Below are 26875 nucleotides of genomic sequence, written 5' to 3'. Positions count from 1 at the left end.
GTGGCGTGTCCAAGGGGGGTTGGTGAAGGTCATACCCCTCCCCCCTTTAGGGTCCGGTATTCCAAAAAAAAAAGAACGACAAAAACAGGAAAAATATTTCAAAATGATGAATAGGTACTTTAAAAAAGTACACAAACTCCCACCCCCTTTCGAAAATGAAAAATTATTTTATTTGACTACTTAGCCAGAGATCCCTGGTTCGAATGTCGGCTTGGCCCTAGGTGTTCTTTGTGTGTGTGTCCCGTCATCAATTTTATCGTATCATCTTCGCGAATAGCCAAAAGTGGCGGAAAAGCGGAGTAAAATAAACCAAATCAAGCAATCAATCAATGATTTGATTTTTGTTACTTAGCGTCGCATTATCGTCACATTTCGTTAATTGCGAAGATGATACGATAAAATTAATGAAGGGACAAACACAAATAACATCTATGCCCAGATCGGGGTTCGAACCTGGAATTCCTGGTGTCGTAGCGCGCTGTGATAACCACTCCCACACGGTTGGTTGATTTGTTTGTCGATTTGGTGTTTTAAGTCCACTTTATGCACAGAAAGGCTAATCGGAACTGAACCTACAGTTTAAAGTGGAATCCGAACCAATATGTGCCTCCATCGGGTACCGATCCAGGACCACTTGCACTCTCGCCGACAACAAAGAAGAGTGGAAATACATAGGTATCGGTAAAACAAACTGCATTTTCCTCAGTGGTAATTTTCAATTGGATTTTTGAAACATCATCTTTGTTGATTAACGTGTTTTTTTCCAAATATTTTGCATTTCTCGATTTCCCTAATTTCTCCTCACGATCTCCTTAGTGAATGATCCGGGCTCGAGCCCTGGAGTGTGCATGATTGTTCCTTTGTATACATCCTTCACCTGTTTAATTTAATCAACGTTCATCGTCATGGCAGGAGTTAGGTAAAGTGATGGATGAGCAACGCCTTTTTTTTAAAAAAAAAAATCCCTCGAAGTGCATCTGCAGGGCACTGTGAAATCAGGCGTCTAGAGTTCTCTGTTTACGATTGTACCTCATGACGTCCTTAAGCTCATTAGCTACTTATTGATCCATACAGCTAGAAGAAGTGATGGGAAGTGGCAAAAATTCAACATATTTGAGGAGATAAACCAGTAACATAGTACACTTTTTGTAGTTTCTTCAATAATATTAATTTGGCTTTTTGAGCTCTGGGATACATTTTTCATTGCAAATTCTTTCATTATTCAATGAAGAGTACAATACATAGGAACAAGAATGCGCGCTCATCACGTGTTCGAATCCCGGGCTGGATTGTTCTTTGTGAGGTCCCTTCATCAATTTCATCATATCATCATCATCACTCATCCTAATTTTCGCGATAACCAAATGGGGCAGAAAAGCGAAGTAAAATAAACCAAACCAACAACAACAATATGAACGCGCGTCCTCTTGCCCAAATAAATGTCCGTATTTACGACTGTTTAGTTTACCCATTTTTTTATTGGAGGCCAAGAGATTAGTATATTTAAATAAAACACGAGATGGAGCCTGAGCAAATATTTGTTATTTAATCATTATATATTCCATATCTCTAAAAAATGAAAGCATAACATTATTTCTGCACATAATACGTTTCAATTTCATAAATAATAAAACTACATCCCATATTATACATATTGTACAACGTGAAAAAATTTGTGGTGTTAATACAGAGAACATAAGTACTGCAGACAATTTTCCTCTGAGTTCTTTAAAGGATTTACAAAAAAACGAAGGGAAACCAATTTCCTATCTGTCCTATAGGAGATAGACTAGGGGACCTGAAAGCACGTGCTTTCAATCATTGCAGCGGGGAGCGAGGGGGCAAGGGAGGTAGAGGCAGAAATCTTCCCTTTCCCTTCGGGCGGTCGTTTCTACCTGGAATTGGTGAGGCGGAGGAAGAGGGAGCTAGGTCAGATTTGCCTGCGCGGATCGCACCGAGGGACGAAAAGCGCGTGAAAAAAAGTGTTGCATATGAACTGTGGTTTTAACAAGACAATACATATTGTGATTTTAAAATAATTAACGTGTTAGATTGATTCATCTATCTCTGCTAGACTAGCTTATTCCTCAGTGCACGTCACTGCAATTAAGAATAATGCTAAAATATTTTTCAAAACTGCTAAAGAGATAGGTTTGGAAGTTAGCAAAGAGAAAACTAAATATATGCTTAAAGGCCGAAACCAAGTGTTAGGTAATAATCACAATCTAATTATTGATAACAACTAGTTTGAACCAGTTTCCAAATTCAAATACTTAGGAGTATAAAGAGGAAATAAAAAGTAGGCTTAATTCAGGAAATGCATATTACTTTTCTCTTCATAAACTTTTGTCTTCTCGTTTAATATCTCAGAAACTAAAAGTTAAAATATACAAAACAGTAATTTTACCTGTAGTATTATATGGGTGTGAAACTTGGTCCCTTACATTGAAAGAGGAACATAAATTGAGAGTATTTGAAAATAAGATCCTTAGGAAAATATTTGGACCTAAAAGGGATGAGGAGACAGGTGAGTGGAGAAGGTTACATAATTTAGAACTATATAATTTGTATTCTTGTCCACATATTATTAGAATAATTAAATCATGAAGACTTAGGTGGGCAGGCCATGTGGCACGAATGGAAGAGGAAAGAAGAGTTTACAGGATTCTTGTTGGGAAACCTGATGGTAAGAGACCTGTAGGAAGAGCAAGACGAAGATGGAGGGACAACGTCGAGATGGACCTAAGGGAAATCGGTAGGGATGGAAAAGAGTATATAGATCTTGCTCAAGATAGAGACAGATGGAAGGCCTGTGTTGATGCAGCCATAGTTTTAGCAATATAATTTCTACTTTTGTTCATTTGCATTGCATTCTATACAACAACATTCAGCTTACAGTTATGTTAAACCTTCCTCCACATACACCAGTGACTACGCAGAATACAGTGATCCCTGCAAGATCACAGGTTATATGAAGTTTTACCAAGTTGCTAATCTGTGCTTTTACGTTCGATGCTCAATTGTTTGCCCAACATCAGCGCCATCTGATAGTCCAGTGTTTAGTTACAAGACATTTGGACGAAATCCTGAAATATTATTTTAAAAATAGAACATTTGCATTTCTGCTCTGTCTACCGGTAATGGGTCCAGCAATCTCGAGAGAGTAGTATCTTCATAAAGCTTTCGAAACAAACCATTTTTCCACACGAAAATAGTCACGCCTGAGTGCATCGCAGGTCTCCTCTCTCCCTTAAACTTCGCAGTGTTTGTTTTCACCGGGTCTCGGCGTCGCGTGAGGTCAAAGCTATCATTTCATCCGCTAACGAAGCGAGCGGAGGAAGGCAAGGAACATAAAACCGGACCCAACGACCCGTCGTGTTCCGCGGAGAACAAGGAAACGACGCAGGCTCGACGTATTGAAAAATTTCCCCTAATTTGCCGTATATCCCAGAGCTAATTTTCTTGACACAATACAGTCGGTTGATGTGCTCATATTATACTATTTATGGAATGAAACCAGAAGCTTTATACCTTCTCGTTGTCATGGTGATATTGATCCCAAGGAGCGATTTCAATTGATATCACCGGGTAAGATATTCGCTCTGTTGACTCGCTTTTTTTTAATTCCCTCTAGCGGATAATGTGTGAAGCATTATACCTTCATTGAGGAAGCAGAGGATGGAAACTTACTCTAATGGCAAACTCCCACGAGAAATTTTCTGGCTGGAAGGGTTAAAATTGAAAATAGATAGCATGTTTCAGACCTACACTTAGAAAAACACCAAGCCGTCATTCTTGGTGTAGTTGTTAGCGCTAGGATGCTAGATGATTGATTGATTGAATGAACATGTATGGGTGCGTCGGCACTTTACACCCTTCAATATACGGGGAAATATTCCCTTATCTAAAACTAGTACTTAAAATTTAAGACAAAGGGTGTATAAAGCCCCTTGAGGATATCTAAAAGTGCAAGTTTGTAAAGGACCTGCACAACACATTAAAAAAGTAAGAATTATCTAAAAACGTCCTCACACAATGTGGAAGAGCCCAGCTCTTCTTCAAAAGCTAAAGATATTTGATTAAACACTGTCGTCATTTCCCAACAGGGATGACAAACAATTGGGAAGATTAAAAGTCTACCTGAGGAAAGCAAAATTCAATTCAACGAGAATATGCCGAGAATAGTCCTTGCAGCAAGTGACAATGCGTTAGACGGCTGTGTCCAATACGCAGTCGACGCACCCTGTGATGGTTCTTTGTCGAAATTTGTCTCTAGTCCAGTTTACGTTCTTGTAGGTTGATCTGGATTAATACAGATTACAGTGGGATCTGAAACACAGTGAAGTGGTCTACCATCGGGAATCGAACCCGTCACCTCTTGATTGCAAGGCGAGTGCTGCATCTATTTCACCATTTTTCCTTGTCGCTACTCTTCTAAAGAGTTCGGAAAGGGACTTAAAAATTAACTAAAAATTAATTTACAGTAAAATACAATAAAGCGACACAAAACCGTAGAATGGCATACTTCATGTAATATATTATCATAAGCTTTAAACAGAATAGATTTGGAAATGAATATATAAGTATATATTGCATTATTTTTTAAAAAAATAACTTATAGAAGAAAAATAAGAATAATTGTAAGTAACATTATATCTGTAGTAAAAATTCGTATTCTTTTCAACTTAAAACTAGTTGGAAACTAAAATATATAAGAATAAGAAACTAATAAATTTAATATATCCCAATTACTACAGAATAAACAATAGGTACAGCTGAAAATATCTTAGAAATTGAAAGAGATAGCTTTGATTCATTGATTTATTTTACTTTACTTTTCTGTCGCTTTGTCCACATATGTATACCCACATATCACGACTGCTACGCCAAGGGTTCCGGGTTCGAATCTCGCTCGGGCTTGGTTGTTTGTGAATGTCCATTCATCAATTTCATCATTTCATCACTCATCCCCATCTTTGCAAATTAGCCAAGAGACACAACACGCGAAGTAAAATAAACTAAATCAATCAATCAATCAATCAACCACATATCATGATTACAATCTGGTGCTGTGAACTCAGTTCCAAATTGTACAGTCTACGTCAAAAGTGGTTTCGGTAGCCGATCAAAAGGAAAAATGCATTTCAACCTGCACCATTATAGGCATATAACTTCGATCACATGGAAATATACAGTATTGTATACTGTTTAAGGATAAAACTGCCTTAGAATAAACTGTGATTGGGTAACTGATACAGTGTAATTACAAGATTTTCGTCCGCTTTGAACGGCTTTCGTTTAATTTAATTCATGAAAAGTTCCCAGAGAAAATGTGTTGAAAAGGTGTGTAAAGAAACTGTTCTGAGCACTTTAATGTTGGATTCTCTTTTATCACACTGCGCTTTCCTTCCAGTTTTGGCTAATCACGAAGATGATAAAATTGATAAATGGACACTCACAAAGAACACACATACTCAGGTCTGGATTCGAATCCGGGACCCTGTCTTTGAGCACTTTAGTAAAATTTGTAATGCACTTATCCCCTTTGTATTAAAATTGATTATGAGTAGTGTGCAAAAAGTGACGCCTACAGGTCGATTAGTTTTCTCACAGTTGCAGATACATGAACTCATCTGCTTATCGCATGAGTGACATTATCAAAACAACACCAACAGTAATTACGCATTTTTTGTAAAGCACACTAAACTGAAAACACAGTTTAACTGGTGGGTTTACATATCCGCGGCAACATTTACAGCCCATTTCTTACAGCTAATATTATTGACAATGAAAACAAGGGAATTACCGCCATGCTGTGTCAGGCGACGAGTGTGCGAGAGCGGCGCCAATTGAACAAAGCCGTACGTGAAGAGCGGAAACACGCAATGTTGACCTGTGGGCCAAGACACATCGTGTAATCGCCCACCTTCGGTAAACACGTTCTCTCACCTGCTTCACACGACAATGAGAGGAAAATGGCAGAAAACTGAAGAGGCCAAAGAGAAGTCAAACAATCCCTTTGACTGCACCCAGTCTAATGGTCTGTGACAAATACTTACGGGTGCGTAAAAAAGCGCCTATCTTACAAGCTAAAGACTTGTGAAACCATATGTTTTGTTGCTAAGTGCCCAAAGCTTAATTAGGCTTGAACGTAGGGAGTAATGCAATATTTGAATTGGAAACATACACAAGTAGGAGCTGCAATGACTACGTAAGCGGTGTTAGTCTCCATACGTACTAATCAATACAGTAGCATAACCACCAGCTTAGTGTGTATATATTTTTAACGAACTACAGCTACTAATGGAGAAAATTTATACTGTAATTAATTAGCAATTAAATCCGAATTCATTGCACTGAATTTTATATTTGTGCCATTTAGTTTCAGAAATAGACAAATCTATATAAGGAAAGCTTTATTAAAATTATTAACTTATAGGTAATTTACCCACAATATGCAGTAGAATCTTTTTAATTCGAACTTCAATGGGACACTAAAAATAATTCGAATTATCCAAATTCGAATTAACAAAAACATCACGTCATTAAAAACTGTTATCCAAGTTCGAATCGAAAAGAGTAAACTGAATATGTATACTTTTACTGGTTACAGATAATGTTACCTATAATGTCGATTGTTGTCAATTTTGGACCTCCATTGACAGACCGACAGACGGGCATATCGACCGATGGAGATAATAAATATCCTGCTATATAAGCACCTTGTGTAGCGAAGGAGTAACGTGGCGTTCTTCGGGGGAGGAGAAACGTGACTTTCAATTAGCACAAGGACCATTCTCTGGTAACTAGACCGTAAAACGTGACGCTGTCGTTTATTATCGAGCTTTCGTAGTAAAAATATTCGTGTGTGTGTTTTTTTTGTTACTGCAAATGAAACATTAGACTGAAACTTACATTTAGACAGGCGGTGGCTGCTTGCACTATTAATGATTATGCTGATGCACTTTTTAAAATGATTGAAGATTCGTGTTAATTTTTCGTCAGACAATAGTATTTTGATGAATTTTGGTTAAACAACGGTGTAACTGTACACATTTTCTGTCTCTTCACACCAAACTGGGTGTTTCATTTGTTACTGAGGACTTTCGGCTCAGATTATGTTGAAACACCAAAAATAAACGGGTTGGGTGTGATGCTCATCGTGCTTTACAAAAATGAACTCGATCAACAAACAGTCGAATTTCACATCGCGGTAGGAAAACCCACGTCCAAAAGCTTTTATTTGTCCTTCAATTTATTCATATGTTTTCAATTTTCGACTTTATTTTTCATTAGTTTTACAAGTCATTGGTTATTGGTTAATAATTCTGATTTAATGCCCTTATGGGTTGCATATAATTAAATATATAGCTATATGTAAATGATAAAATAATACAACACACTCATTTTAATTTTATTGTAAGTATGCAATTCTTATTTAATACAGTAAATTTGTTAAAATTTGTATATTTTTTCCAGAAAGAAATTTCGAGTGTTTGAAGGGGTGACCCTTTCTAAAGACACCAAATGTCAACCTCCCTTCCACGTAGTACACCCCGAACTGTAGTTTTCAGACGAGCAAGGCTCTGGCGTCTGGATTCACGAGCCGTATAGTCCTCTGTGAAGCTCGTATTGTGTCGTCCATAAATGTTTGTGATTGTCTCTTCACCCATCTCATCTTATCAGCATTCATTATCGCCTTTAAGATTGTCTAAAATTGGCAGAAAGATGAAGTAAAACAAATTAAAATCAATCAATCAAGTGTTCGATTTTACTTGTGTTATTCTGATTTTGAAAAAGAATCAAATCCCTACAAATCAGCGTATAATTTAAATAAGAAAACGGTTTGATCTGCTGGTATTGAAACCTTCCGACAAGATAGGCTTCCAAACATATGTATTAAAAAAATGCTATGCACTAACGCTTGTTAACTTTTAATAGGCTTCCCACACAGTAAGAATCATCAACTTGTAACTATTGTTACCATCTCCTCTCTCCCCCTTGGGGTCAATGTTGCCAGTCTATTGGTTTCCTTGTTTATACGACGGAGAAATTGGTGGATGAAATTGTAATACTCTCAGAAACAAGTCAAATTCATAATTTGACAGTGTATATAAAATTTAGGCAGAATACGGACAGGTTAATCTTGTGAGAATGTCTGATATGCTACTGGCAACACTGCAGCTGGGGCATTGCTTTCAGATGGGAGGTAGAAAGATGGAAGATAATAGGTCCAGAACTAGGACTAGTAGCTTGACCTTGAGACGTTTGTTACATAACATGGTATATTTTCATTGATGTAAATGTTTACTCTAAAAGAGGTAAATAATTTACGTAAGCCAAGTTCATAATATCTCCTGTAAATTCCGTGCTTTCTTGCGCTGTAAATATTCCCGTTAACAGGCTAACATGCATTTCTTGTCCAAAAGATGAATGTGGCGAAGAATGTAATAGCTATATCTGATGCGCATGTGTGTGTCTTGCCTTCGATCGGTGGCTTCTGTGTCACGTGTCAGTTGGTATGTTGCATAAGTGAGGGAAGAGGGGGCGAATAGAAGCTGACACCTCACAGCATCATTATCTCACAGACGGAAAATGCGTCTAAGCACATCATTATACATCAAGATACATTTCCTTGACACACATACACTGAAAACAGTTTGTGTTCTCCAAAATAATGGGTAGTATAAATGAAACGTAACACTTACTTATTCTGAAGTTCTTTGAACTTATTTACGAGTTAGTATGAATGAAACTAATAAGACAAAAATATGCTCTCTTGCTCCCTCCCATTACTCTCTACGATAAGATAATAATAATAATTATTTATTATTATAGTTTATTTTCTCTTGGTACCGAGCACAGAAATTGCCAATTACAGCACCGCGTAAAATATTTATACACTTTACAACGCACAATCATGTAAATTATCCATCGGAATGTTTGCAAGTCCACTACAAATATCCCTGCATAATGCTGCGATGGTACTCACTCAGCCTTTAATCAACCTGGGCAACCCTGGGGTGTAAAGGCAACTGTAGCGTGTTAATCATCTCATCTATGTCCAAGATGAATAATTTGTAGGGTAGCACCGTCACACACACTATGTAACTATTTAACTTTGTAACCATTTTTTTTTCTTATTATCGTAACGAATTATAGAATCGTACTTTCTCTAGAAGCTTCAACCTGACCGAAGGTCATTCATTTGTTTTCACCAGCTGTCTGCTCCTCTGAGGAATTTTAATTATGCAGAGTCAAGTGTGTACAGACTTCCTGAAACATTGGAGTGACATAAAGCAAACAGGTAAACAGGTAGCAATCTGCTTACAGAATAGGAAGAATAAACTTGACGAATCGGCGTGTAGGAAGTCTCCACTGGCAGAGGATTCGAGGAGAAGGCAGGCTTGGTAGAGAGACACTTTGGGAATTGACTTGAGACAGTCAGGAGTACTTTTGAGAGTCTTGGAAGGAGAGTGGTCAGGCTGACTTAGGTCGAGAAGCAAGGAGAAGCCTAGAGAGAGTCAGTATTATTTTACGCTTCGATTTTGATTTGGTCATCTATCTTCTAACTCTAGACAGGTATTTTTCCTAACCTACCACCTACGATTCAGGTTCAAAAGTTCTGAAAACCAAAGAGTGACTGTTTGCCATTTCAGTTTGTTTTAGTTAGTGCATTTTGTTTCAGGATTACCTCTTGCTGCTTAGCATCATGTCCTCATGACAAGTGCTCTCACCATCTGAGTATGAATGATAATTAAACTACATCACCCATAAATCAATTGGGAGTGGCAGGTTCGATCCCGTCATTTGTAAGAATGATAAGTTATTATGATTTTGTTTATGTGCAAGAGGTAAATGTACAAACGGGGTTAGGTAGGAGAACAGCCACAGGCTGAACCTCGCCCTTCAATAAAGAACATTTGAATTTGAATTTGAATATGTGCCTTCACCGACGATGTTACACTTAACTAGTATGAATAATTTTGTCCAATGCTTAAGCAATGGCTCTCGAAAAATACTATCAGTTTTCTTTGTATTTTATGGATAACAACAATAATAATAATTATTATTATTAATATAAACGTTATTACTGCACAACCTCAGACCAAGTCTATCGATAGCATAGTGATAAGAATATCCCCTTGCAAATAAGCGTATTAGGTTTGAATCGCATGTGGGGCACAACCTTCTGAATTCGACGCACTGTAAAGAAGTCCAATCTTAACCATTTCTGCATAAACTTTAAAACAAACGTACCCTTAATATTTTTTTTACTAATGCTGCCGCTCCAGAATTAAGATTATTTATTTATTTCAAACAGTATTTACAGTGCGGTATGCGGAAAATTCCAAAGTACAGCCGTACAGCACCTTTACACATACACTCATAATCAAATATCGCAAAGTAAAAAAGAAAATGAACATAAAATTAAAATTTATTATTATATTATTATGATCATATATACAGGGTGGGCACAAAGTCGCTTTCCCCAATAAATGAACAAATCAGTATTTTGGAGAAAGCGACTTTGTGCCCACCCTGTATATATATATATATATATATATATATATATATATATATATATATATAAAACTTTTTTCACGTGTATAATTTTGAGAGAAAGAACTTTATTTCTAGTTATTGTCTGTCGTTCAATCGGGTTTCAAAACGCTGAAATGTTTCATTTCAGAATAACCAAAATTGCATTTCAGCACAACGCAGGGCTGCAATCTCTTACCCTTGACCCGACCTTTAGGAAGAGAGGAAGGGCGGGTTTCAATATTGAACCCCCCAGGATGGATGTACTTTCCCTCAATCCCCTTTAATGCAATGAACTTTGTCAACATTTGGCAAGTAGGTCTTCTGTATGCCGGAATCTCTGAGTTGTCAAAGTGGGAAGACGCCGGGGTGTAGCATCCAAGACTCATTGTGCTGAGAGGGGGATTAAGAGGGATTTTGCATTTCCCATCACTCCCTAATATTCCTTCTCTTGCGTTCGTTGGTTGGTTGTCACTCGCTGAGGAAGATTCGGGCTCCGAAGAATATCCGCCAAGAATATCAACACTGTATACATGCCGCATAAAAGTGTTTATATTGCATGTTACGCCCGCATAAAACACAACACGCACTCAAGAAATGTAGCCGCTTGAAAAAATGAAATAGGCTGCAATGCATCTTAAAGGTGATGTATGGATGAAATAAAACTACAGGCAACGAAAACGTTTCGAAAGAAGAGAACAAGAGATTGAGAATAAAACAGGAAGGAATTCACAATAGTCTTCAGTGTTGGGAGAATTGCAGCGATATACGTATGTAGCATCGCTCTAGGCAAGCACAGAAAAGTAACGAGCGGGTGGAGCATTGCCAGGTTAAGCGTACATAGTAGTCCTCTACGCATGCGCAGACGAACGAACAGCTGTGAACGAGTGGAGCATTATCTGGAATGTAAGATGGAGGATGCGCAGTAACCTTCTATGCATGTACAGAAAGATAAAAGCGGATATAACTCTGTCTATAGTGTCATATTCTGTCCAAGGAGTCTGTGGAGCAAGCGAAAACAAGTCTCTGCGCAAGTAGTGACTCGAAAGGGTTCTACCAATGAACACGTGAGAGGGGAAGTGGGTGCATGGAGGAGGAAAGCTTGGATGCAGCTACCAGTCTTCTGAGCGCGCACTGCTTTGCTCCGTCCACTCCCCTTCTCTACCATTACGCGCGGCCTGGCTCCATCGACTCCTGGGACAGTAGGTGAAAATGCGCAAAGCTCCCTACGCTTGCGCAGAAAATGAAAAGCGGTCAGTAGGTGGCGCATTGCCAGCATGCTCAGGAGGAGAAATGAGAAGTAGCTCTCTGCACAAGAGACAAAAATATCGCTTTTCACGAGGGGTTTTCTCATACACATCCATTGTTATCCAGCCTTAAAGTATTGTGTGACCATGGAGGTCGGAAATAGGAAAATAAAAATACTTATCAGTGATCACCCGAAAAGAACAGAACAAAATTTAAGTCAATTTTTTTTTCAGGCATCCTCCCTGGGCCGTGGAATAGGGGAAAGTTTCCAAGACGTCCATCATACCGTCTCCTCCATCAATGGTGGAATATCCTCTTGCCATTTTCCAAGATAGCACACGAGGGGAGTCCCCAGAGATAAAATACTCCCAGGGCGATCCCAGAATCCGCGTTCGAGAGTCATTGAAGCAGCTGCCACGTCATTCACATTGAGTCGCAGCCACCTGCCGCTCGAATATTTTACTGTCAGGTCGCTGAGATGAACTTTCCTGATCGATACGTCACAATGAAGGCCTCTTTTATTGTCAGACATTGTTCAAAAAAGTGGAATAAAAAAAAGAACTGACAGATACGTTCGAGATGGAACGAGCATTCGACGAAAACAAGCTCGGAAACGTCGGCTTCCGCTTGGACGGAAAGAAACAGATGAAACTGCAAGGCGTCTGGACATTGTTTTTGCGGTCTTGTTCCGGAAAACCGATTCTGAAAATGTCCCTCGATTTTCCGAAAAAACGAGCTGATGTTTTGAGCCCCATTCAGGCAGAATATCGTCCTTTTCAAGCTCTTTTGTAATTTTAATTTCACGTCTACAACGAAGCATTTTTACTCGAATTTCGCGTGCGAGATATGCGATGTCAATATTTCTTGTGACTATTGTTATCAAGATAAGACAATGAAGTACTGTTTAGAACTTGTGCGAAATAAATTGTACCTTCTGACTTCTCATTACAGAACATTCCATGCAATGACCATCAAAAGTAGTCGTAGTGCAAAAAAATGGTAATTTGCACCGTACTATGAAATCCAAATTGCGGACAGATGCGTGTGATTGTGTTACGTATATGAATATAAGTTGCAGTAACTATATAACTGTTTCAATGTACTACAAATACATAAATCTACACAGATAAAACGTAAGGGGAGACTGGACAATCAGTCAGGTTCCGGGTTCAAGTCTGAAACGTGTATGGTTGCTTTTTAATCAATTTCACCTAATCATCATCCATCATCATCGTCTCGATTAGCCAAAATGGCAGAAAAGCTACATAATAACAAGACAAACATAAGGAACTGCTCTAAGTAATGGATTGCCTAGCTACCAATAAGTTTATTCTATCGAAGGAGATGATATAATGGAACAAGACGGACTAGGATATAAAATTAAGCGTCCGTGATCTTCGTTAAAGGTTGGGCACGAGGTTTTGAACCTGCAACGTCCCGATTATCAGTCCTTAACCTTCAACATTCACAAGCACTGCATGGCATAGGTAATTCTAACGCATTTTTCTCAAATTACTCGTAGAAAGTATCAGCAACAAGACTGAGTCACTCTTAATTGTGACAACTGTTTCTTTTTTTATACGCATTTTACTTAGAATGGATGCTGCATGAGTTAATATTTTTTTGTGTGTGTCTGTATTTTCTGCAGGACATAGGCAGCGTAATCCATTATAAAAATAAGGAGACACTAAAAACTTCCTCTCTTCACTAAAGCTAAAATACTTTTTTAAGACACTGTCATCATCTCCAAACATGGATAATACACAGTTGGGATGGTTAAAAGTGTGTCTGAGGATATTAAAATCGCCACATTCGATAAGAATATACTGAACTCTTAAAATATCACGAACGACAGATTGTAGGGTCCAGCCTTTGCAGCCCTTGTCTCACACATCTGTGTCAACCTCTTCTCTACGGTACGCCATGTACCAATGGTGGGCTTCATAATGCTATGACAAAATGTAGCGGAGCACAAAATACATCTTACTTGAACTCTCTTTGTTCTTTGCATCTCAATAACGTTCCTAGTGCTCCTGTCGATCTTCGGGGAAAACATGATATTCATGAAATAAACATTTCTGAAAAGCCTGACATGACATTATCCGTGTTCACAGTTGAAATATCTGCAAAAGCAGTGCGCATTTCGCATTATATCTAATTGAGTTTGCACTCATTTACTTCACATGCGAAAATTTTTGCGGGTTATATAAGCTTATTGAATGTGAGGCATTCTTCTATTGTTTTAAGACTCTGCTTGCAGTTCAAATAATTGATGGAGATGATATATTACTTAATTATGTTTCGTGCATTCTGTACGAGAAAGCAATATATCAGTGGTACATGAGAACAATGCACAATTATTACTTTGCAGCAAATAATACGTTGAGTAAGGTGTCAATCAAAACAAAAATACACAACTGAAACTGAAAATGTTAGGATATATCTCACAAGAAAAAAAATATTTTATGGAACATTTTAAACAATGCATTTTGTACAAGATTAAAGAAAGTAGAAAGTAAATTCTTACTTACCAAAATGTTAGCAGTTAACAATGCAAAACCTGAAATAGAAGAAAGTAATTTATTAGTAATCACAGTATAAAATTTTGGTAAACGTAAAAGATTACATATATTATAGTTTATTGTCGACGTTATATACCAAGACCTTTTATGTGGATATATTTTGAAAACTGGTAGATACTTAAACCTTATATACATTACACTGGAAGCCTTGAGAACAGACACTGGCACCACTATAGATTACTCTTGTAAGCAGAATCACAAAATTCCAAAATTAAATGTAATTCAGAACTTATGCATATAACTTCAATTTATATTGATTTACCTTATAGTTAACGTGAAGGGTAGAAAGGGGAAACTATATTTTCCCGCCAGAAGCAATGTTCATTTTTTGCACTTTCCGCTGTTATATTTGTCAAAAATGTGTTCCAAATACACCAGAAATTAATCCCTCAACGTGTTTCTGGGAAGAGCATAATTCTAGTAACAAGATCGTACCTTGGTTGTAACTACATGACAACTATTACAGAAAAATGACCATTGACTCTTAAAGAAACCACAATTTATTTTTCTCATTTAAAAACTTATTATACAACTTGGTGAACTTGGTCAATAAATATTTGTCTGATTGAAAAGGTAACCAAGGAAGAAACTGAGTCATTTTCTCATCTATTTCCATTGAGAAATAAATGGATTGATAGTAATTAATGCTTCATTCTTTTCAATTCATTTCTGATGTACTGTGTAGTGAGTGCCTAAATTCAAGAAGATAGTTTCTGCTGTATTAAATAACTACTATTAATTTTATGCAATTTTCAACTCTTGTCTTACATTTTTAATTGTAAAGTTTGCAATTTTCGTCGCTCATTCACAGCAATTCGTATATTTTGCATTATGTTGATACACACACCGATATAATGTTAGAAACAAGATATATAAACTTAAATCCGGACTTCTAGCTCCTTCAGTGCAATATTACGCCTTTCGTTGTTTAAATGCCGTAATCTTGAGTTGAAGGATGTCTGTACAAATTTTTTAATTTATTCTTGTTATAATGTAAATAGAACATTACTGTAAATTTGTGCAACTATGAATATTTGATTTTCGCTTTTAAAGTGCAGAATGTGTTAAAACTCTCAAAAATAGAGAGATCATGCAATAAATCAAATTTTCATTTTCTCAATTTCATAGGCATAAAGAACGTGATTAATACGTGCCGTTGCACATAATAAATACTTCCTTGCAAAACACAACATTTTTCGGTGGTATCGTGTTGTAAAACAAATCGAGGTGTCTAGGTGAAAATCACCTATGATGTCCACTAGTAATATACAGTAGATACAATTTCTACTAAAATGTTATGAATTAAAATGTGAAGAACTAGGGTCGGTGAATTAAAATTAGGACATACCACAGACTAAAAAAAATAATTTAATTTGATTTGGTTAAATTTTAATTTTTAAACCATTTTAAATTTTATACTTCGAGAAATTATTTCCCAAATAATAAAATGCACGCCAGAAAAGAGAAAATTTAAAAATAGTGTGTACAACCGGCGAAAAAAGTTTAGAAAATCATTTATCAACGATAATACGTTTTAAATGGCATCGTTATATATATTGGAAACGATTTGAAAAGTAACTGAACGATTGTATTATCAATATTTATAGCTGGAAACCTGCTGAAATATTTGTTTGTTTGTTTAGTAATAATAATGTGCAAATATCAAAATTAAAAATAAGTAATAAGGTTTGAATTTGCATATTAATAATGTATACTTTTTATGTTTTCCTGAACATCATAGCGGAATTAAAGCCACTACTATGAGAGCTACTATTTATATATATACTATATACTTAGAAGCTACACATATCTCTCTTGTTCTTGTGGAAAATGATTATTTGATAATGCCTCACGGAGCATAGTATGTACCTTGTACTGCGAGCAAAGCTACATTATTCAAATGTTCATTTTCTGTGCAATATATTATCAGGGGATTCCATTTCGCAGATTGCACCACAAAGGCCCAAAAAGATTCATACAGATCGTCTGCTTTAAAAGTTAATATTGCAGACATTTTCTTTTGCAGACGAGAAAAGCACTCTCCCAATAAAGCCAGAGGCATTTTGGCGGGCCCTTGCGAAAAATATTTCAATTCCCGTAAGCTCTCCCCGGCTACATGGTTAATATTTAAAAAGAGAACGTTTTGCAAATATTGTTTATGTTCCGCGACTATATGCAGCCGTAGCGAACGACAAACGCTGGCTACAGAGAGGCATGAAACCCCCCCAGATACGGTTTCAATATGAACTGAAGCTAAGACCCGGACGGGAAATATGTACGTTGAAGGGAAAAACTATGTCACACGCGTCCATCACAAAACGTGTTCCTCGTCTCTGCGACCCGTTGGGGGTTGAATGTTACGTTTTCTGTTGGTCCCCGGCGGATCGTAAACCTCTATAACGTACCGATAATATCAGACGGGAGTTCCGAAACGCGAAGAGGTCCCCGCGAACAAAATGTTTTGTTATTTACGGTTTCGTGGGTCATGTGAGGGAAGCTGCGAACCGTAAGAGTCGTAAACCGGTCATTACGGTCCCTGTGACCTTCAGCGTTGCGAATAGGGGAAATGAAAGTCGTCCATCACTCGAGCTATACTTCTCTCGCCGAGGAGGAGTCAAGTCGGTTGCTACGGAGATGGCTGTCACGTGATTGCTGGGTTGCCACGTGTAGCCGCACTCCACTCGAACAAAATATGTTATTGGGGAGGTATAGTGGAAGTGGCAACACTGCAACTGGCTCATCTTACTAAACCATGCCCATTTCTGCCCTTTTTGAGAAAGCTATACTTTCTCTATGGTTTCAAATCTATACTCTGTCTTCCGAATCTGTGGACAGGGGAGAATTTGAGTAGGGGAGGCAAAGCAGTGCGATCTGCTGCAAACGGCTGGTAGCCGCAGCTGCTTTTTCCCCTCCAAGCAATCACTTCCCCTCTCACGCGTTCTTTGCTCGAGTCAGGGCCTACTCGATTGCGTTGTCACCTTGTAATCAAAGGGTCCCGGGTTCGATACCCTATGGATGCACAATTGGTTCGGATCCCACTATAAACTATAGTTCCGATTAGCCTTTCCGCGCATTAAGTGGCCTTACAACAAATAACTGAAATTCATTCGCATACGCAGACGACTTGATTTCGTTCGCTTGCTCCAGAGATTACTGGGACAGAGTGTACAGTCACCGGCAATAAGAATTGGACACATAGATCCTGAATTAATCGCTTCCCTGCAAGGTGTTGTGTTTTGTTGTCTAACAAATAGCAAATTTTCAATGGCAACTTCTACCACCGCCGTAAAGTAGACAACACACACAACGCCTTGCAGGGAAGCGAGTATTTCAGGATCTAGGTGTCCATTCTTTAATGCCGGTGACTGTACACTAGGAACAAAGAAGAATTGGAAGACAGATGAATTGGGCTGAAACTGTAGAAAGGCGTTGGAAAAATATTGATGCTGCCAGGTTTGAATGTTCTCAGGTTTTCTTGGTTTCTGTACCACATGAAATTGACGCCATTGGAACCATATACAATTAATATCAGGTACGCTTTATTCAGGAGTTCTTTGAACTGGAAACATGTCTTGACACTTTCCCGGGAATTGAACCTGAGCTAAAAGAGTCGAAGGCGGAATATTCACTCATCTACCTCAGGAGACAGACAACATTACTATTCAACAGACGGTTCTACGCACAGAAGAGGATTCCACGCAGTTCCAGGAATTAACAATCCATTACGAACATGTACAACAGGAGTATTACGGTTATAACCGATTCTCGATCATTGGGACGTACGCATCCATCCTGTCCTCCGCTACCCACCCCACGTCTGCAAATACAATGCAGCACACGTTCTAACCAGCAGAGCATAAAATCGATGTACAGAACTCAAACAAAAAGTTTTGCTATTTTTTAAAGCAGCAATGAATATTCGAAGAACTCTGTTGAATTATGTGCAAGGGAACAGAAGCTTAAACGAAATATTCGACGCATTATACAATGCTCTGGGGTGCAACAAAGCTACTCACGTCGCAATTGCGCCGAAAAGGCAATTTTGCATTTTAGATTCGCAGGGTCTGGCTTTCGAAGCGGGAGCAGACGACAGATTTAGCTGAAGAGGAGGTATATTACGTCACAGACGTCGCTGCTTGAATACATTAACAGAAACTATTGTTGTCGCTGGCTGCGAGACACGTTAAATATTTCGGATCGGGATACAGCGTCTGCTTAATGAACATGCTAATAATGCTACACTAGTTCCATAATTGGGGAACTCTTAGCTGTGTTAAATGCAAATGGCTTAGCTCTGTTCTTCACTTAGTGGCGATTGTAATTTTGGACGAAGAATGTAATTAAAGTGGACTTCAAAAGTACGCTCTACGTACAAAGGGATGTTCAGGTTAAATGCATACTAATGCATCATTTTTGTGGTAGAAAGGTTGGTCTAACTGTAGGATTTCCAAAGTTGTTGGGATTTAGTATTATTGAATGAAGTTTCCGCAGAGAATGAATTAAAGCATGTGTAAATTGATAGTTGAGATACTATTAAAACATCGTTGACAAGGACAATAAATAAGTTTAGCTTGTTAAAACAGCTACAAGACGGAATGTAGAATATATAAATATAGCTTGCATTACCAAACATAATGTTAAAAAAAATGATCATCGCCAAGACCTAAACTTGCAACACATCAATCCTGAACTTTAAGCTATTGTAAACTTCTTTCTTTGTATCGACTCCTCTGACTGAGTTGACTTGTGAATAGATTCAACTCGGTAATCGTGATAAATCCTACACCTTTTGGGGATACAAATCTCAATGTGAATCTGTATCCTTAGAGACAGGTAGTTAAAACTACAGACAAACATAATGGATTGCATATCGATTAAGAATGTAATACAACAATCATTGATGGCATAGGACGTTATATTTTTTTATTTTTCGTCTCTTTTCTGCCACTTTTGGGTAATCACAACTAGAAGTTTAATTGATAATTAGATGAGGTTAACGAATAGACGCCAGGGGTCCCGGGTTCGAATCCCAGCCTTGGCGTAGGTGTTATTTGTGAGTATCGCTTCATCAATTTCATCGCTCATCCTCATCACCGTGATTAGCCAAGTAGAAGAAAAGCAACGGTAAATAACAATAATAAAATCAAAAGCAGATACACCCATGCCGAACACTTAAAGATACAGCATGAAAAATTGAAATTACTGACGATGAATAACAACAACTTTTGTCACCGACTGTACAAGAATGTACCAAGAGCACCTCTAGATATTTCTTTAAAAGTGCTGAATCTTCAGAACCAGAGATTTATGCATGCAAAAAGCATTCTAGGCCGTTCGGAGCAACGAGACAAAAAATATTAATCACACATTCCGCCGGTATCTCTGATAGGTCTTCCGATTGCTTAAGTCCAGGTGACTTGAGTTTTTGAGATTCTGGCAAATGGGGGCGTTGAAAATCTGCCAAAGCAAGCGAAAAGGGGGGAGAGGCTAATTCATACTTCGCCGCTTGCAAGAAAAGTCAAACGAGAAGGGAGGGTTGGAGGAGGAGAGGAAGTGAATGCGGTGGCGTGGCACATTTCCAGTTTTTGCTACATAAAACGCCCATCAGAGGCCGTAATGAAAGTCTAAGATCGCAGGGGATCCAAAAGCGTTAGGCACTTTTGTGTACTTGCGTTGGCTTTTACTTAAGAAAAACAGCACCTGACATGATCTATTCAATGAAGCAGTTGTGTCTTTTTTTAAAATAACACGGATGCCTTTTTCTCATTATCAGGGTTACCTCACGTCCTCTTTTAGCCAGTAAAACCATCACCTTCTGAATCTGGAGACTCTAAGATGGTCTTGGTAAAACCCTTCACTTTGGTCGAGGATCCATGAGAAATTTCAAAGAAATACTAAATGTGCAATATTTCGAGCATCACATAATTTACATTAAGAAAAAAAAGTCTTTCGTTTTGTGAATTGAAAAATCACCTGTAAATTTATTTCTCGTCTGCGAGAATTTATTACTCCAATGTATACTTAGTAAAGTATTTACAGGGATAATCTACTACAGTTTTCTCATAGATTCTGGAAAAGATTTGGGACTGGTGCAGACAATTTCAAAGACTTTAACAGGTCAGAGTTATATAATTATATTTTGAGTTAAACAGAATTTTTGTGGGAGGGGGGAGGGATTAGCTCGTCGGATAAGAATGCTTGAAAACACACACACATGGTAAGAATTATAAGTTCGGGAATTTCGTATTCCAGAAGTCGTTCTGAATATGTGTAAATTTCACATTGCTTGCTGACGTAATTTCTAGTAATATATATATATATTTACCGTGAATGACTGGAGAGCCGCGATTGCTCATGGGTACGGGCATCCAACTGACGTGGAAGACCTGGGTTCGATATCTTATACGGGAATTTTTCTGAACATCTTGTATAAACGTGCTCTGGAGTTCATCCAGGCTCTGATGAAATAGGTATCTGGAGGAACCCTGACGGTTAAAGACGGATGGATCGTGGTACACAACACGTCATCTCCAAAGAGCCTAAATCATGAATGTGTGAAGCTCCTACCTCTACACAGCCTATGTGGCTCAATGGCACATAGGGTTATAATTGTAAATGTTATAATTTGCTTGAGTTTTATATGCAAGTAGTCTAATCGGAACTGGTCCTAGAGTTTAAAGTGGTATCTGAACCATGAAACGTTCAAGCCTGTATTATTATACTATTAAACGTATTATTATATTTATTAATAATAACTTAATAAGACTCAGCGGTGAACGATGAGACTCGGTGAAGTACACAGACTCCTCTCAGGTACAGGGATAGTGTTAGGCAAAGACAATATTCACAGCACAGAGAAATAAAACCACATTGCTGCAGTAGATAAACTAAAGGGTATTATTCTTTATTTACGGCAATTACGTATAATGCGAATATACTTGAGAAGAAGGCGAGGATTTCGCTTTGTCGATGAATTGACTCAATTAAAACGCATAAACTCAATGCGTGGCTATCGGCATGCCTATGATCACATAGACCTAGCTTGCGCCCCGAACTACCACACCAAGAGATATGCAATAATAACCGAGCCAATATTTGCTTTTTAGCCTTTTAGTCCAAATTAATCATTAGGCTAGCTTTATTTCTTAGCAAATAATGGTTGCAGTATTGTGCATAGCATCAATGCATGGCCATCGGCATACTTATGATCGCATAAGCCTAGCTTGCGCCCCGAACCACCATACCAAGATGTATGCACAACACCGTGGAGTTCTTTTTAGGTTTAAAAGCTTCGTCGATCCGTGGTAAAAGTGTGATATTTCTTACGCGATATCCTCGCTTTTATACTATTTCGAGAACACAGATTCAAGTACAGATGAATCACTCACTATTTACAAAAAGATGCTACCAACAAAACTGACATCTATACATGTTTAGAAATACAAATTCGTATAGTGCACTCTCGCAAACATGAAGATACATTAAACTACTCATAATAGAGCATAAAATACAATACGTAAACATTAAACAAAATATATACCTATACATTACAAACAAGGTGCAATATTACATATAATAACAAGGAAATTACGCTTTCTTTCACAAAAATAAATATATTACTGACATATTTTCGACCGGTGACGTCACATTAAAATATAGATCACATCAACCAGTATGTGCCTCCACCGGGCATCGAAACCGGGATCCTTTGATTACAAGTAGACGGTGTTGAATTTTCAGGAGGAACTTGACTGAGTCCAACATTTTGACAAAGTCCATTTTGGGACAGGACTAAGAACTTTACGTTCTTAACATTACCACAATGACATATGGTTTCGGTTTCACCCATCCTAGATTACAGTTCTAAACTAATTAATATTTGCACAACAAATGGCTACAGTGCTCGATGGTGCTGATTAATGCTAACATCTGAGGATCAAGGAACTTCGCTTGATTTCCATGGGAGCTCTAGCCTTGTTGATGAAACCACAACTAGTCTGTGTGTGCACAAAAATACTAAAAAAAATCAAACTTCTTTACACTCAAGTGTCACACGATCAAAGTTTTCGAGGACCTTCGATCAGCCCCAACTTGGCAGGCAGTCATGGAGACATTCTCCTGTATTGGAAGTTACCTACGTGGTAAAGCCTAATTTTTGAACCAATGTGGCTTAACATTATACAAAGAAGCGACATGTGTGTCTGACAATATACGTATATTGCTTGAATGCTTTCTTTAGTTACTAAAATATGGAGCAAATTCTAAGTACACATGTGTGTCTAAAACTAAGTAAAGACGAAAGTATTGGTGTGTCAGTGTAATGCCCTTTCTCTATGTACCAGATGGACCACCTCAATGGCGTAGTGCTAAATTTGTCGCCTTGTATTCAAGGGGTCTCGGATTCGATACTCAATGGGGTTACATAGTACTTTGAACCCCTCTGTAAACAGTCTGCCAGAATCGATTAGCCTATCTGTGCATAAAGTGAACTTAAAACAAGCCTCAAACTTCTATGCACTGGAGACTGTACTCTATAGGTAAAAAGCATTTGTTTAACATTCCCAGTTTGGAAAGCTAAATATTAGGACTTTGAAGTCAGTTTCTGCATTTTGAGCTTTTAAAACTGCAGGAAAAATTGCTGAGTGTCACTTACATGACAACCTGTCACTTAAACGCGCACGTTGCAACGTTCTCATGCGGATTTCTGACGCGCTTGGCAAAAAATGAAACTACGCAATTTCACATGTTTGGACGTGGGCACGTCAGAGTTGCACTCTCCCGCTGTACTATTTTAGACGGTCTGAAACAGATGCAAATATCCCAGTTCAGTGAACAGTTCAGATGCAACGCATGGAAGAAAAAAGCAACAGTGTCAGCGTTCCAATTACTGTGAGAACGAGGGATAACAGTCATCTAAAGCGTTAATTATCCTCACATTTATAACGACCTGTTCAGATATCATGTTTAACCACTCGTTTAGGTTTAATTGTTTGCACACTTACAAATGGGGAAGGGAGTCACCATTCAGTTCGAAAAGTGTTCACAAAATATCCATTACTTTAGAAGAGTAGAAGATGGTGGCATATGTACATAAGTTTTCTGTATTCCAAGTAGAAGATTTCTTCAGAACTAAAAATCAACATCATTATATTGGTAATTAAAAATGAATGGTGCAACTTTACACAGGTATTATGACGTTACTATTTATGATAGAAAATCCCACAAGAGATCAAGATGAAGGAAAACTGTGGAAGTTTTACTCACATGACTCGCATTTCAAGGATTCAACATAGGAAGCACGTGTAATGCGGTAAACATCCAAACGATAATCAAGTTCATGCTATGCACGAGACAATAAGTCATTGTCCATGGTTTCCAAGACACTAACAATTCACGGTTGTAACTTTGAAAAATCTTTCGGAAGGGTGAAACATGTGTATTACTACCAAAACGCATGTGGAAATGTCTTTGCACCATTGTGAGTGAATCAGTTCCTGATAGCTCCAACACACAATATACCTTCTACTGGTCACTAGCCATTTTGCAACACTGGCGATCCTGGTGGAACAGTGGCAAAGCAGCATAAGCACACTTAGTGAAATGAAAACTTCAAGAGTTTTTTCTTTATATTGATGCCTTGTTTGATTTTCTATCATAAATGGTTACGTCATAATAACTGTGTAAAGTTGCACCATTCATTTCGAATTACCCTGTATAATTGTTCTTCTAACATATATAATTTAAGAGGATTGGCATCATAATTCACTGCAATCTTGAATATGCCCGTAAAAATTTAACACTTATTGATTCAGGAAACTTAGATCATTCAGTAATTATAGAAATTGAACATTAGATATAACTCTAATATATTCAATGGAAGTGATCATACAGACCTAAACATAGAGAACGATCGAAATTGAAAAAGGTTTCCATTAAAATTCTCTTTAATTGCCTCACAGTCAATTATGCCAAAAAAATCTTCATATTTCCTACACGTTCTAATTACAATAATAAAGGGCTCACAAACAACGACCCTAAAATTGATCAAAAGTGATTTATAATGCTATCGTATTACAAAATATACTTAAATGATTTCTAAAAAATGGCATACAAAGTTTCTAACATGAGAGTTTCAATTTTCTAAGTTGATACCTGTAAAAGTACTTAAATAAGTCGATACACTGTTTTTTGTGATTTAAAGTACTGAAACTGAAGAGAGAAAAAGTTAAATGTTATTGTGTAATTTTAACTTGCAACTGCCTGCAACATTAAATCTTAAATCTGTGTTGTTTTCTGCGACCAGGAACAAGAAGTGTTCTTCTACTTCTGTTTGAACTTTAGTCGGTATAAAAGATGGAATTTCCGTTCTAGAATTATGGGATTGAGTTCCTATTTATTTATTTATTTATTAAACAATACAGGCAAATTCCCAGTTACAGTGTTTTGAGGTTATCTGAGTTCAGTTCACATACATATTGACAAAACAAGTAATTAAGAATTGGAAAGAGAACACAAAGACAATGAGAAAAGACTGAACAGAAATCATTACATAACAATATATAATACAAGGGTGGTATATCATAAAGTATAGAACATATTTGGTTACAATTCTATTATATACAGGTTTCACATAATATATTTGTTTTTAGGTCTAAACAGATCAATGTCAGGGGTATTATCAAGAAGCGAGCGTGATACACAAGAAACCTAGTAAAATGTGTGAGAATGTAGTAGGAAGGTACACAAATAATGAGAAATGATTAATAAGCCTCAAGAATCCCGAAATTCAAACATCTGTTCAGGTAAAGTGGCACATTGATTAACTGTTTAAACTTATGAAGTGTGCCAGTTTATGTGAACAGGAGTGTAAAATAAAATTATGTTTCTGCAGTTATAATTGAAAGGTAAAGGACTGTGAGAAAACATGAGAAAAAAGACGAATTTTCATTATCTTCGGATCCCCGAAAATAACATTCGTCTAAACTTTTTAGAAAATTTTTATAATTGATTAATTTTTTAACTAAGGTTAGATATCGTCGTAGCAGATTAAAATAAATTTACAACTTACGCGCCCTTCAGAATGTGGAAGAGACCAATGTATGACTTGTAATAATTAATGTGATTCCCAGTGGATCTATCGGCCTGAATGCCGTGTGAACTCCGTACGATCCTAATTTGCCACGGAAAGCATTTCGCCATTGTATCCTTAAACAACGGCAGGCCAGGTAAACTGTAGTGTAATGTGGGTTGCATAATATGCAGGTCACGCAGTTAAATTTATCCTAAAGATAACAGAAGAGGAGAGGAAATAGTTTTATTTGCATTAGTGTAATGGAGCTTTCAAACCGCAACAGTCGACAAACATCACGGAGATTTCACATCAAAGCGGCAAGAGACAAATGACATTGGCCCCTTCAGTCAAAACATCCACTACGCATGCGCGAACAGCAAACCGAAGGGACACGATGAACGGTGTTGAGGTGTACGGTCCAGTCAAAGCGACACGTGTATCTTGCCATGACGCAATGGTTTGGAAGGTTTCATTTATTTCTGATGTTTGTTGTCCAAGCGACACGTGTCTCTCGTCGCTTCGGTCTGAAATCTCCCTAATTCTAAAATTCACTATCTTGTAGATTCTCTGGCGTAATCTGAGCACAGGATTGAAAATCTTTTCAAGACGAGGAGCAAACCCGGATTTCTGGCTTACTGTGCCAATGCTGTCGTATGGAGTTAACACAGCACAAGTCCTTGTGTGTGTGTTTGTGAGTGGAATGTGCATATGTGTGGCAAAATTATCAGCTCTTTCCTGTGAAACTATTGTGGAGAGAGAGAGAGAGAGAGAGAGAGAAAGAGAGAGAGAGAGGTGGAGGGATCTCTCTCTCTCTCTCTCTCTCTCTCTAGAAAGGAAGAAAGAGAGAAAGAAAGAAGGAAAGAAGGAAAGAAAGAAAGAAAGAAAGAAAGATATCTCTCTCTCTCTCTCTCTCTCTGAAGAGAAGGAGAGTGAGAGAGAGAGAGGTAGAAAGAAAGAAAGAAAGAGGAGAGAAGCAGGAGAAGAAATACATTCAATAAAAAAATGATTAATTAATTTGGTTTATTTACTCCGTATATTTGCCACTTTTGGCTATTCTATGACATGATGATTTGATAAAGGGGCACTGACAAAGAACACCCATGCACAGGCCAGGAGTCCAACCCGGTACTCCTGGCTACGATAATAAAAGAATGAGTAATTCAAAGAGAACTTCCTCAGCGCACCAATGGTATTTTTTTTTGCTTCCTTGACAGCGGAAAAGAATTCGACACCAATGTGACGGTCAGAAAATGTTGAGCACTCGAGCGGAAGTATACTAGGTCTAGGAACGTCTCGATATCGCATCTGGCGAACAAATTTAATACATGTAAGTGACACCGCCATGTCAATAGAACGCGTTGCTCCGAGTGCATCCTGTGTACCTGCGAGAGAGGTGGAAGGCGATACTCAATAAATATCGACGCTCAAACTC

At 37.8% G+C, this 26875-nt stretch overlaps 1 protein-coding gene across 1 annotated transcript in view; it reads right to left on the bottom strand.

Annotated features, from left to right (window-relative positions):
• The window catches only part of SPR (G protein-coupled sex peptide receptor), a 476822-nt gene that overhangs the window by 357271 nt on the left and 92676 nt on the right, over window positions 1–26875 (bottom strand). Inside the window, exon 2 of the mRNA XM_083111284.1 lies at window positions 14322–14350. The gene's annotated coding sequence lies outside the window, so the exon portion shown is untranslated. The remainder of the gene's footprint in view (window positions 1–14321; window positions 14351–26875) is intronic.

This window comes from Lepisma saccharinum, chromosome 25 (genome assembly GCF_977018435.1).
Source record: "Lepisma saccharinum chromosome 25, izLepSacc3.1, whole genome shotgun sequence".
In the NCBI taxonomy this organism is placed as follows: Eukaryota; Metazoa; Arthropoda; class Insecta; order Zygentoma; family Lepismatidae; genus Lepisma; species Lepisma saccharinum.
This window is presented reverse-complemented; position numbering and strand designations above follow the sequence as displayed.